The 12,239-nt window shown below is 38.0% G+C and overlaps 1 long non-coding RNA gene across 1 annotated transcript in view; it reads right to left on the reverse strand.

Moving 5' to 3' along the window:
* The window catches only part of LOC129033484 (uncharacterized), a 322,758-nt gene extending 310,790 nt beyond the window's left edge, over nt 1-11,968 (reverse strand). The window contains exon 1 of the long non-coding RNA XR_008501589.1: nt 11,826-11,968. This is a non-coding gene — a long non-coding RNA (uncharacterized LOC129033484). The remainder of the gene's footprint in view (nt 1-11,825) is intronic.
* Between the last annotated feature and the right edge of the window lie 271 nt (nt 11,969-12,239).

Here is a 12,239-nt window from a genome sequence, read left to right on the forward strand (position 1 = left end):
AACAATTTTCAAGTACTTCAGGAATATTCACTACCAACAGACAATTATTGTGCTGTCACATATGGTCATTTTCCAGATGTAATAGTGAATCTGGCCAGAGCTCCCTCTGCCTGGTTACACTGGAGTAGCTGTTCTTTGTACTTGAAAGTAATAAAGTGACATTTCTTTTCAAATATTGTACTACTCACCTCTGTCACCAATTTAGACTCACCTTTTTTTTTTTTACCTCACATCAGAATTAATAAGGTTTAAGTGGATCTGGAGGAGGGACCCACATATTTACAGCTTCATTTCAACGTATAATAGAAGAAGATAAATTCAGACAGCAAACCAATTCCAATGGCAAGTTTTTACTTACAAGTGCCATCTCTACTGAGTTTATCAGAGTTTCTACTTGTTTAAAAAAAAATGTCACCTGCTAGATTTAGGCGTATATTAAAGACATCTAAATGATTAAACCGCAAGTGATCTACATATGTTAGTATATGGTGGAGAAGGACTTCTGACACTCTACTCTTTAGCTACTTTTGTTTCCTTGGACCTAATAACCTTGCCTTGACTATGCCTGATGACAATTGCTCAATCATATATTAGGATCAACTTAAGATGTATTTTGTAAGGGCAAAGCAACTCTGTTTACCGTGATCGGGCAGGTCAAAATCTTTCTTTATATATTCTTACCAGTGAGCACACGCTTGCACAGAAAAAGCCAGGAAAATTCAATCTCCAACTTGTGTACACACAAACAGGCATTCAGATATTTGATCTGAGCTTGTGTTGAAAGTAAGAATTCCTCTGCAGAAAAAGCACCCCCACCCCCACCATTGGCATATTTGTGACATGGGAAATTGCTGGAATTCTCAGATTGCTAAGGTGTAGGCAAATGATTAACATGTCTCCATAAATCACTGCAGATTTAGGATTTAAATACATACGAAAATGGCAAGGACTCTTGGGTCTTCTATTTATAAATGCAGTCATTCTTTTCTTTTCTTCTTTTGCTTCTTCCCAAACCCCTCCCCTTTGGATCAAAGAGAGAATTCCAAGCAGACTGAAAAACAATGGTAAATGTTTGCATTGCTGAAATTCACGCTGGTGCCATAAGTGGATTTAAGGCGGACTGGGCTCTATAAACAAAATAAAAAGATGGCATCCAAATGAAAACATGTAAAAAGGATACCGGGGGAAAAATGCTTCAGAGAAGCAGTCTGGTTAGTTGTAAAATGACTTTAAATTAGGCTTTAAAAAGGATTGCTAAATCTTGACACATATATGAGCAGCTTATTATCATGCAATTGTGCAGTAGTTGCTTGATCTTGTTACTGATTCGTCACATATGAATAAATGATTAATTACCAGAAAGGCTAAAACAGAGTAGAGTGAGAGTACTGAAGCTCACCCTGAAAGAGGGGCTTAAACACGTTTATTGCCCTTTAAGTGCATTTCATTAAGGCCAATTAAGGACTTTCATGTCTTATTAGAAAAATGAAGTAGATTTATGAGGTTTTCGTAGGTTGTAAATGCTGGGGCTAGCAGATACAAAACTGAGTAGAAATGTGGTAGTTAAGAGCTAAGAAAATATATACAAATGCTCCCAAAAAGCAAATATTTAAGGGCAGTAAAAAGCTGGTTCAACATGAAGGTGATCTTTAAATAAAAGAAAGGGCATAATTTTTATTTCCTCTTGTCTACTCACTATAAACTTAGGGATTTGTGCATGGGAAAGGTTTCTCTCTGCAGTTCAGAAACCTACTTCAGGGTGGGAAAAAAAAAAAAAAAAAAGCTAACCCTAAAATGACCTGACAGCCACTAAGTCTTTTGTCAAAACCAAAGTATACACCAGTAAAAAATGCTCTTTCAATTCTAGAGTGAGAAACACATTTTTGAAAGAGAGAAAGCTCGAAAGTAAATCCAGCACTGACATGGTTGTTAATAAACAAACAGCAAACAAAATTCACTGGCAAGGGCCTAACTTCCCACTTTTCTGGTCCTGTCAGATGGTGTCAGAACATTAGCCCAACCAAATGGTTACTATACACCCTGGATTTCGTTGATTCGTTTTCAAGGAAAATTACCGTGACAGGTTAGCAAGCATGTTCTGTTGCCCTTTGGGAAGGATTATCACCCCAACACCATTCTAGCCATGGGGTTTATCTATTTACTCAACATTCAGATGGCTCCTTTACTCTTTCTGTGACACACACACACACACACACACACACACAAATACAGACACTATACACCACACACACACACCATACACACACACTACACACATACACATCATATACACATACATACACACACACCCATAAACACACACATACACACTATACACACACCACACACACACACATACACACACACAGACTTAGATAATATTTCCTCAGGGAACTCGTGCAGCTTTTTCAAATGCAGGAAAATGCATTTATGAATGCTTGGTAAAATGCACATTTTTACCTTGGACACCATTATGGAAAGCCTCAACTGTTTATCACATACCCTCTTTGATAAATAATTTAAAACCACATGAAACTTTTTCAAGAAAATAATCAGCTAAAGATGTACAGTCACAACTTTTTAAGCTCGTCTCTCCTCCTTTAAAAAATGAATATTGGCAACTCAGTAGATTATGTCTTCTTGATTTTAAAAAAACATACAAGAGAAGTGCTACACAGCACATGAAAGATGTCCGAAACTCACCAACAGTTTTTCAAGACACACATATTACTTTAAAATGGACGCCTTGGTTTTGCTTGTTTAAAACCTATTTACTGCCACAGAAAAGACTGAACATGGAACTTTAGCACTTCTTCAAGAGCATTGACAAATTTTTCTGCTGAGAACCTTTAAAATGGTATTACTAGAAGATCTAACAGCAGGAAATCAGATTAACTATGCTGTTTCTGAAGAAAAGATGAAGAGGTGGTGGATGATATTTATAAAGGTGGAAGTTGTGAAACTGAAGGTAAAGTCCTACAGGCACATCTCTGCCAAAAATAACAACAAACACACAAAACAGCAAACAAAATATTAATTTCAATGTCTTTAGTGTAACACTATTTTGTTCTGTGAATTAGATTTTCCAAACAAATGATGGCCTGGACAGAGACCTAAAGCAACTAGCCATGTATCTGTTCAGACTCTGCAAAGAATTTTATTGAACTGAAATGTGATGAGCATCTGTCCTTGGTGATTTATTCCAAACAGCGGAGATGTTATAAAATGAACACATTGCATCTCCTGCTATAAAAGAGAAACAAAATGATCTTTTAGTTAATATCCAATCAAACTTCAAGACACCTTATGGAGCACAAGAATTTCATGGGATCATTTCATTCCATTGCACCTTTCTCCAGAACGCTAAAATGGGATTAACTTAAGAATTTCTAAAATGCAGAGCTAAGTGTGCGTATCCAGTTTTGGGTTTTTCCAGATCAACAGATGTCACTGATTTTTATTTTTATTTTTATTTTGACAACCCAAAATGTAAGCCCGGGCTAGGGTGCTAATTACCAGTCAGTTCTTATTAAAGAACCAAGAGTGCTTTTTCAGAAAGTTCAATACCAATTTGGGCCTCAGGGTCACTCAGTTACAAATAGGACTGGAATCTTTCCAAGTTCAGGATTGGATACATTTTGTCAGGCACAATAGACTATTTCTTGGAGAATTGCTGCCTAAAAAGAAAAAGAAAAGAAGTTGGGTTTAAAAGCCTCCCAAAACTTCTAGTATGAGAGTTTTATTTCATAAAAGAATTTTCAGATGGTTTCTGTACAGATGAATCCCAAATAGATTAATACCCATGAGATAAGCATAGGGACATTAAAATTGTAAATCACACCCCAATATTTCCATAATAGCACAGTTTGAAATTGTCAAATAAATAAGACAAGTTTTATCTAATGTGGCCAATTTATTTTTAAGGAGTTCATTAAAACTAGAGAATTAAACTTTCAAGTGGTGAAAAGGTAATTTCTGTTTATACCCAACACAGGAAAAAGTCTCAAATTATTAGAATTTAGAATAAAATGAAATTTTAATATTAGGAAAAGAGAATAGTTTCTATTGAATCATAGAGCTAAATCTGCCAAACACAAAGAGCAGGAATGAGATAAAGAAGGATTTAGCACATTCAAGCAGAGCTGGACAATTTCAAACTCAACATGGACTCATTTCTCCCTGAATTTTCTAAGTTGGTCATCCATAAATCTTTATTGTAATGAACAGGCTGCCAAGTCTTGCCCTTTCCTTCAGGCAGTTCAAATTCTAATAAAATCCTATCTATCTATAGATATTATTGGGCATGCTTGGCATACCTTGAACATACTGTCAGGCAGAGCTTTGTGGTGCCACTGTGGAGTAGACAGTTTTGAAATAGAGGGGTGACTTTAAGGAAGCAGGCATAAGTCTGATCAGTCCTTGCAGAACTCAGACTACGCTTGGAAAAACCTACAACTCCGTTCCAAGGCAACTAGCAGTTTTCAGAGGTGGAAAGCTCTGAGCTGAAAGCAAAGGTCACAAACTACCAGCCTGAAAGCCGGATTTCAATCACATATATGTTTTGGTAGGGTTGCACAGTGCTTTTAAAACTGGTAAGCCATTATTAAAAAATCAGGAGGTTGTTTTGTTTTGTTTTGTTTCCAACTTTCTGGCTTCTTTTGAAAAATTGGAAAATCTGAAACAGTGGCCCAAGCTCCCTATGGCAATGGCCAGCTCTTTCTCTCGCATCCAACCCATCCTTCCAGTCTCTATCATCTTACTAGGGCCTGCTTCTCACGTGTCTGACCCTTGAGTTTTGACCCCAGGCTTACAGTCTCTGAGCCCTTTCCTCAAATCCCTTAAAATCCTCATGCATCTTAGTTCAATGAACTGCTAACCAGAAATAAATAAGAAATGAGAGGTGCCTTGTTTAGGAACTATGTGAGCTACCTAAAAGTTTATTACACAATAAAACTCTGAAGATTGACTTAGCACATTTTTAACCCCTTATGCTAGAGATCAGAGAACTATGACCCATGGATGTGCCAAATCCTGCTGCTGTCCAGTTTTATAAATAAAGTTTTATTGGAACACAACCATGTTTAACTGTTTGCATATTGTCTGTGGGTGCTTTACATTACAATCCTTAGAGACCATATGACCTGCAAAGTCTAAATATTTACTATCTGTCCTTTTACAGAAAAAAAAAGTACCAGCCCTCGCTTTCTACTCTAGACTTAAAGATGGGGTCGCATTTCTAGAGCCAATGAATGACGCTGAAGATCTGCTTAATGACTACTGCCCCTTCCCAGGGTGTTTTGCATCTGCTAAGGCCACCTGCCTGGATCAACTGTTGATTTTCTGTGTGGGCATTGCCACATTTCAAATCCAGAGAGTATCCATTTCACGGATTTATTTCCCCAGTACCTATATATCGTAGGTTTTTTAATTCCCTTTGGTGGCCACCTCAGGAGATGCCTATTTTGTTGGTAATTTACGAACTGGCTATATCTCAGCTTAATTTTCTAAAATAATACATTCAGGGGGATAAACCTGAAGTCTATCCTGCCCATGGTTTCACTGAGCAATTTTAATCATTGTGTGCCCTGTCTGGCACCATGTTATATGTAGTCCAAAGTGTCTCCATAACACAGTTTTTTCTACCTCATTAGAAGCAATATAGTCAATAAATCTGAGGGTCAACCAACGAGATAAAAATGATGCAGCTCTAAAGATTGATGAGTGGTAGTCTTCCCACCCTAGCCTATGGAAAATCTTAACACTAGCCAACATCTATTTAGGTCTGATTCTGTGCCATACTTTGTGCCATGAATTTGTCATGTAACACTGCCAGTAGCTCCATGAGATAGGTACTGTTATTTCTCCCATTTTATAGAGGAACAAACTGAGAGTTTATTGAAGGTCAGGAATTTAACAAAGAGCAGAAGTGAGACTAGAATTCAGATCTATCTGACTTGATTTTCATTGCGATTTCATGAAGCTGGAGAGACTGCCATTGGGAGCCAATGGGACTAAATCCTTTTCCAGCTGCAGAAATTGAGCAATAAATAAGCATTCATCTTGACAGGATGACAGATTTGTGATTTCAGTCTGAAATTGCTCAAATTCCTGATAGGTCATTGAAGACATTATGCTTTGTAAAGCAGAGCACCTTCTATTTTGCTGTAATTCATCTTTCTCTTTGAACTGTGTCTATAATTCTGATGCAAAAGATTCTAGAGTGTAAACAAATGTCAGAAGGCTCTCAGATATAAAGATATTCCAGAGGTATTTCTGAATTGCCTTCATTTATACTTAGCTTACCTTCTAGTTGGTGAAGTTCTCAGCTGATTTTCACTTCCTAGGTAAGCATGAGGCTTCCTATTACCAGCAGAACTATCCCTGCACCCCATCAGGGGGCAATCAAGCTTATTGGCTTCCTCCTCCTACCCTCTCCACCTCTACTAGCAGAATATGGTCCAGTATTCTTCCCCCACTGAGGGAAGTTTGGACCTTAGAGTTACAGTCTCTGAGCTTATTTGTTGACAAATACTATGTTTATTTGTCTATTTGTTGACAAATACTATAAATATATTACTACCTCTTGTGACCTGGAGAACCCACCCCCAGCCCTCCCGGCCCGGCCCCACTACCTTTTGTAAGTCAAAAGTCTCTGGATAAGGATGTGGGGCAGAAATTTAGATGAATTAAAACAGAAAGAAGAATCTTCTGGAATTTCTCATGTTGCTAGGGTTATTTGATTTTTTGTTTGTTCACTTGACTTAATTCAGAAGCTTTCCTCTCAATAAGAAAAGCAATAAAAATTTGTGTTTGAAACACAAGCTTTTGTATTTCACTTCACATCTTCCTACCTGTAAAAAAAATGTTCCCATTGCACAAGCTTCTTACTAACAATGACTGGTAATTTGAGAGAAACCCCCTTTTTAGCAAGGAGCAGGCACATCGTCTGAGCAGTCACCCGGGGAGGAATGTGTCATAAAGGCACATTCCTCATAATCAAGGATAATTCAAAAGGGAAACAGTGATCGAACATCTATGAGAGCCAACAGAAGCCTAATCCTGAGCCCAGCTCTGCAGACGGGGACACAGGCTGCTGCAAAGCCAGGGCAGATGCCAGGGAAGGGACCAGCCACAAACGGAATAGAAGTCCAGTCCAGAGCTTGGCATCTGGGTTCTTCAGCTGCCAGCCTTGCCTCGCGAGTAGCCACAATGTTTGGCTCCTGTGCAGAAAACAACAGAGGATGAGGCTAAAGAGGTCCATGGTCTGTCCTGCCAGCAACAGGATGAGGCAGTGCCAAGAGAAGACTGCAGTGCCACACGGGTGCCAATGTGCCTTGGAACGGCTTTTATATTTTCTAAAGGGACAACAGAATTCCTGCAAAAAGAAAAAGCCGGATCCAATCCTCAGAACTATTTTTCCCATTTTCCTCTCAAAAAAAAAAAAAAGAAAAGAAAAGAAAAGAAAAACCCTGCTATTCTTGTCCACAGTCCATTTTTTCACAAGGTTAACATGGCCAGGTCTCTTTCTGCTTCTCTTCTATGTCCCATATCCTCACATTAAAACCAAGCTGGCAATTTGTTTCATACTCATTACTAACCTTCTGATCATAACTTCCCTATTATTATTTGCTTTTATTTAGTTTCTAGAAAAAAAATCATCAATAGAATGTGTGGAATGGGGTGGGGGATGCAGAAGGTAATGGAATAGCCTGATATATCATATTGGTTATGAGTTGAGTAAGCCATTTCAACCCTGGGGATTTGCAGTAGGCTTTAAAAGATCTAGTCTTCTATTTATAAGGCAGTATTGTTGTGGTTGTTCAACTGGGAAGACTGTGACAAAACCAAAGAGGTAAGATGCCAGCAATAGTAAAATCCACTACCTAGATATCATAATTTCTTGAAACATCAGAGATTAGAAATAAAAGAGTAGAATCCTTTTGTCCATTCACATGAGGTGAATGAAGAGGCAGGAAGAAGAAAATAAAGAAGCCATGGAGGACACAGAGACCCTTCACTGTGGTGGGGCTCCTCTTGCCTTACTCAAATCAATGCACAGACCTGTCAACCAGAAAAACTCAAGCACAGTTTATTTTTGGTAAGAAAATACAAAACCTCTTGTCCTCATGGAGATCTTGATTTTGTCACTTCATGTCTTGTAGAAGATGGGTAAATTTGAGAATGTTATATGTAAGGCTTTCAACATAAAAAGGAAGGACATTTTATTTACTAATATTACTAGGCTCTCATTTTCCCATTATAAATCCAAATTAGGCTCGGCACGGTGGCTCACGCCTGTAATCCTAGACTTTAGGAGGCTGAGGTGGGCAGATCACAAGGTCAGGTGTTCAAGACGAGCCTGACCAACATGGTGAAACCCCGTCTCTACTAAAAACACAAAAATCAGCCAGGTGTGGTGGCGGGCACCTGTAATCCCAGCTACTCAGGAGGCTGAGGCAGGAGAATCGCTTGAACCTGGGAGGCGGAGGTTGCAGTGAGCCAAGATGCTGCCATTGCACTATAGCCTGGGTGATAGAGTGAGACTCTGTCTCAAAAAAACAAAACAAAACAAAACAAAAAAAACCCAAATTAATCAATACTAAGGCCAAACATTAACATCTTCTTAATTATTCTCACATGACCTCTTATGTTCTAAAGTTTCTTCAGCAGAATACCTGAATGATTGATAAATAAAACAGGCACAGGCCTTCAGCATTCTAAGTGCAATTCTTATATAATTTGGGGGGAAAAAAACAAGGCTTCTCAAGGTAACTGTAACTATCTCACTATTCCCTAGCATGAAGCAAATACCACACTCCACTCATGACTCTAATTTTACTATTTTTCTTCTAATCACAATGTTTTTGCTTGAATTATTCCCTTTTTTCAGGCTAACTTTCTTCACCAACATTCTTTTCAAGGCTTGGCTTCAGTTATGAAACTTTACAAAGACCTTTCTTTTTCTCCAGTTCATTTATCATTCATGGTGTCTACCACACATGTCCGCATTGATTATACCGCCTTGCAATTTAGTAGTTGTCATGTAAGTATTATTTAAACAATGGTGGTCACCTTGAAGGAAGGAAGGGGTCATGACTTCTAGTTTTCTTTATCATGGGCTGGACCCATGATAATAGTGTGACATTTTAGAAAAAATTACTTGCTTTTCAAATTAAAATTTATCTCCATACAGATTTTAATCTCTATATGGATGATTAAAAAAATAAAGTTTTGACAAGACAAGCTTTACACCTCTGTCAAAAATTAATATTTTTGTGGTGAGTTAATATCATTTATGGGGCACCAACTATGAATACAAAAGGCTAGGGTTCAAAGAAGGGGGACCCTATGTTCAAAGGAGCTAAGTCTAGAGCAAGGAGCACAATAACAAACACTTGTGACTTGGTCCCATATGTTTACTACGAAGAAAGGACACAGGCACCTCACTGGGTTGGGTGCCATCACAGTTTCTGGGATCTCTCCCAAATATTATTTCATAGTTTACTAGTAGGATTTTTAATCTTTTAATGGCACACTAAATTCATTTAAGCAGCATATTTGAGGAAAAAATGCTTTGAAATGTTTTTCTGGGGAGTTTCCAGAGCCATTGTTCACCTGAAAGTATTGCTTTACTATCAGAGAAAGAAAAAAAGAAATCAAGAAAATCAACATCAAATGCTAATTTAATGCCTGTCTTGTCTGGGGAGTATGCCTCTTAAATGTTTAAGGAGTTTTTATTTATTTTATTTTATTTTAATAAGAACATTATTTTAAAAATCAACCCCAGTCTGCAAACTTAAAGGCTACCACATAGAACAAAGAGAATAAAAGAGAAACAGAAATTGGTTTAAGGACTTTCAGCAAAACCAACAGAAAGATTTATTCAGAGATGATACAGCAATGACATTTTATGTCAGATGTCAACATGTCAAAAATAATTGTGTTTTGTTGCAATAATGAAATAAATCCCTTCTTTTCTTTTGTTTCTTCATAAATGCATATACCACATAAAGCAAGCACTTTCAAAATGTGCCATTCTGCTTACAAACAATATTTACTCTTCTGATGTAGTTTGGATACCTGGTGTTAGAAAAGATGTTAAAGGCCAGACAGTCTTTAACTGCCAATGGAAAAGCATAGCCAGTTGCTAGGTGGAAAGAGACCTTTAGCTGAATATTGCTCACTCTTCTTTCCTTACCTCAACTGTCTCCTAACACCAGTCTTAACCACAACCCTAACCCACCACTTAGTGGTAGAGACATCTGTTTCACAACAGTTGAAGATAAGATGGCTCTTTTTAAAATGTACAGTCTACTAACATACTTAGGCATTGCCACTCATAATTTGTATGCGTCCTTTTGTTCTTTTACAAGACATTTGTTAGAGGTTGAGTAGGCACAGCCAAAATGGCAACTGAAAGGACCAGTGTGGGGAAACCCATTAAATGTAGCCAAAACAGGATGTCTATTTCAATTCATAAGATCCCTCTTTTCCTCACTGATCATTTCAGTCTTTTGCACAGGCCTTTTTCGTGAGTGAAAATGAAATTCATATAAGTACTTTCACCAAGAAACAAAATGGGGCTTTAATGAAGAAAAAGTTTTCTTGCTTTTCAAATTGGCCCAGTGTGGATTTTAGCTCTCTGTGTATCACAGGAAATAAAGCTGTAGGCAAGACAAAGATGTTCACACCTCTGCCAAAAATTAATATATTTTTAAATGGTAAATTATCATCAAAAGTTTTATACATATTAGTGATGGTCTGACCTCCAACTGTTCACAGTCATGTCCAATCCACACACACAGAAGGAGAAAATCTGTCTACTATGAATGTTCGATTTGTTCAATTCCCTGCCATGTCTTTTCAGCTGCTAATGCTGCTCTGTGAACAGATAATGACTTTAATGGGAAAAGAAAACCAACAGGGATAAACTACTTTAATTTTTGGAGGTGATAATGTGTAACTTATATATGCTTTACCATCATGTTTACCAGAGTTTATATACGTGTATACAATGTTAAAGCAACAACCCACTTCCGGAAGTTGATGGCATTTCAAAATAAAGTCTTCTGTTATTTTGAAAGCAGCATCTGCCATATTAGAGAGGGAACCTCTTCCAACTCAACTGAACAAACATTTACTGAATACCTACTATGTGCTAGGTTTGTGTGTGTTGAGGGTTTGTGTGTGTGTGTTTGTGTGTGTGCTGAGGGTTTGTGTGTGTTGAGTGACAGCAGGAACTTGCAAAACCAACATAGTGACTTTGATGAAATTCAATTGAGAACCTAAAAAAGTGCCTTCCAATCCAGTTTCATATTCAAAATACAGGACAATTAGAAACCATCCTGAAATCTATCAAAGTGCAAGCCAAGGCTAAGTTAGCAATGAGAAGCTGGCCATTCCATCACATTTCTATATGTTCTTTCTCTAGAATCCTTTTTATTGCAACAGAAACAGCAAAAAGACCTCAGATAGGAAAAATGGAGGTCTTAATTCACATTCAGTCCCATGATAATTATAACCCCAGCAAAGACAAAAAGGGACAATTGACCAAGGGACCCCCCCCACCCCCAAGGAGAGTCAAAACAACAGAGGTAAGACCTTTACAGAAGCCAGGTTAAAATATGCACATTTACGTCCTACAAAATCTTAACTTACACATCACTTGGTCTTGGAAATTGTGAAGGGTTTCTCCTCTGAACAGAATTTTTGTTATTACAAAATGTATACATTAGAAAACTAATTCAATAGCCCTCATTTTAGGCTTACATTTATAGACATTTCAAAAATTATACACTTACAGGAGTGTATGAAAGATCACTCACCATGTGCATGTGGCTGCAGGATGCCAGCCCCCTGGTTCTCCTAGGTCACTGGTGGTGGCTTTTTCTCCATCTTTTTGCTTGTTGCTCCCCTTCTCCCCGTTGGAGTCTCCCAGTGCTCAGTCCTTGGTCTTCTTCTCTTCTCTACACACATTCACTCCCTGAATTTTAAATACCGCCTCTATGCTAACTACTCCCAAATTTGTACCTCCTCCCCAGAGCCCTGTTCTGAACTCCAACTGCCTACTCAATATTATCACTTGTGTGTTTAAATTCAACAGGTCCAAAACTCTTCACCTTTTCCCCCAAACCTACCTCACCCGTGGTCTTTCTATCAATGGGTAACAACTCCATTCCTCTAGTTGTTAGTAACATAACTGATGCCTCTCTTTCTTTCAGAAGCCATGTGTGTACTGT

Source organism: Pongo pygmaeus, chromosome 2 (assembly GCF_028885625.2).
Source record: "Pongo pygmaeus isolate AG05252 chromosome 2, NHGRI_mPonPyg2-v2.0_pri, whole genome shotgun sequence".
Classification (NCBI taxonomy): Eukaryota; Metazoa; Chordata; class Mammalia; order Primates; family Hominidae; genus Pongo; species Pongo pygmaeus.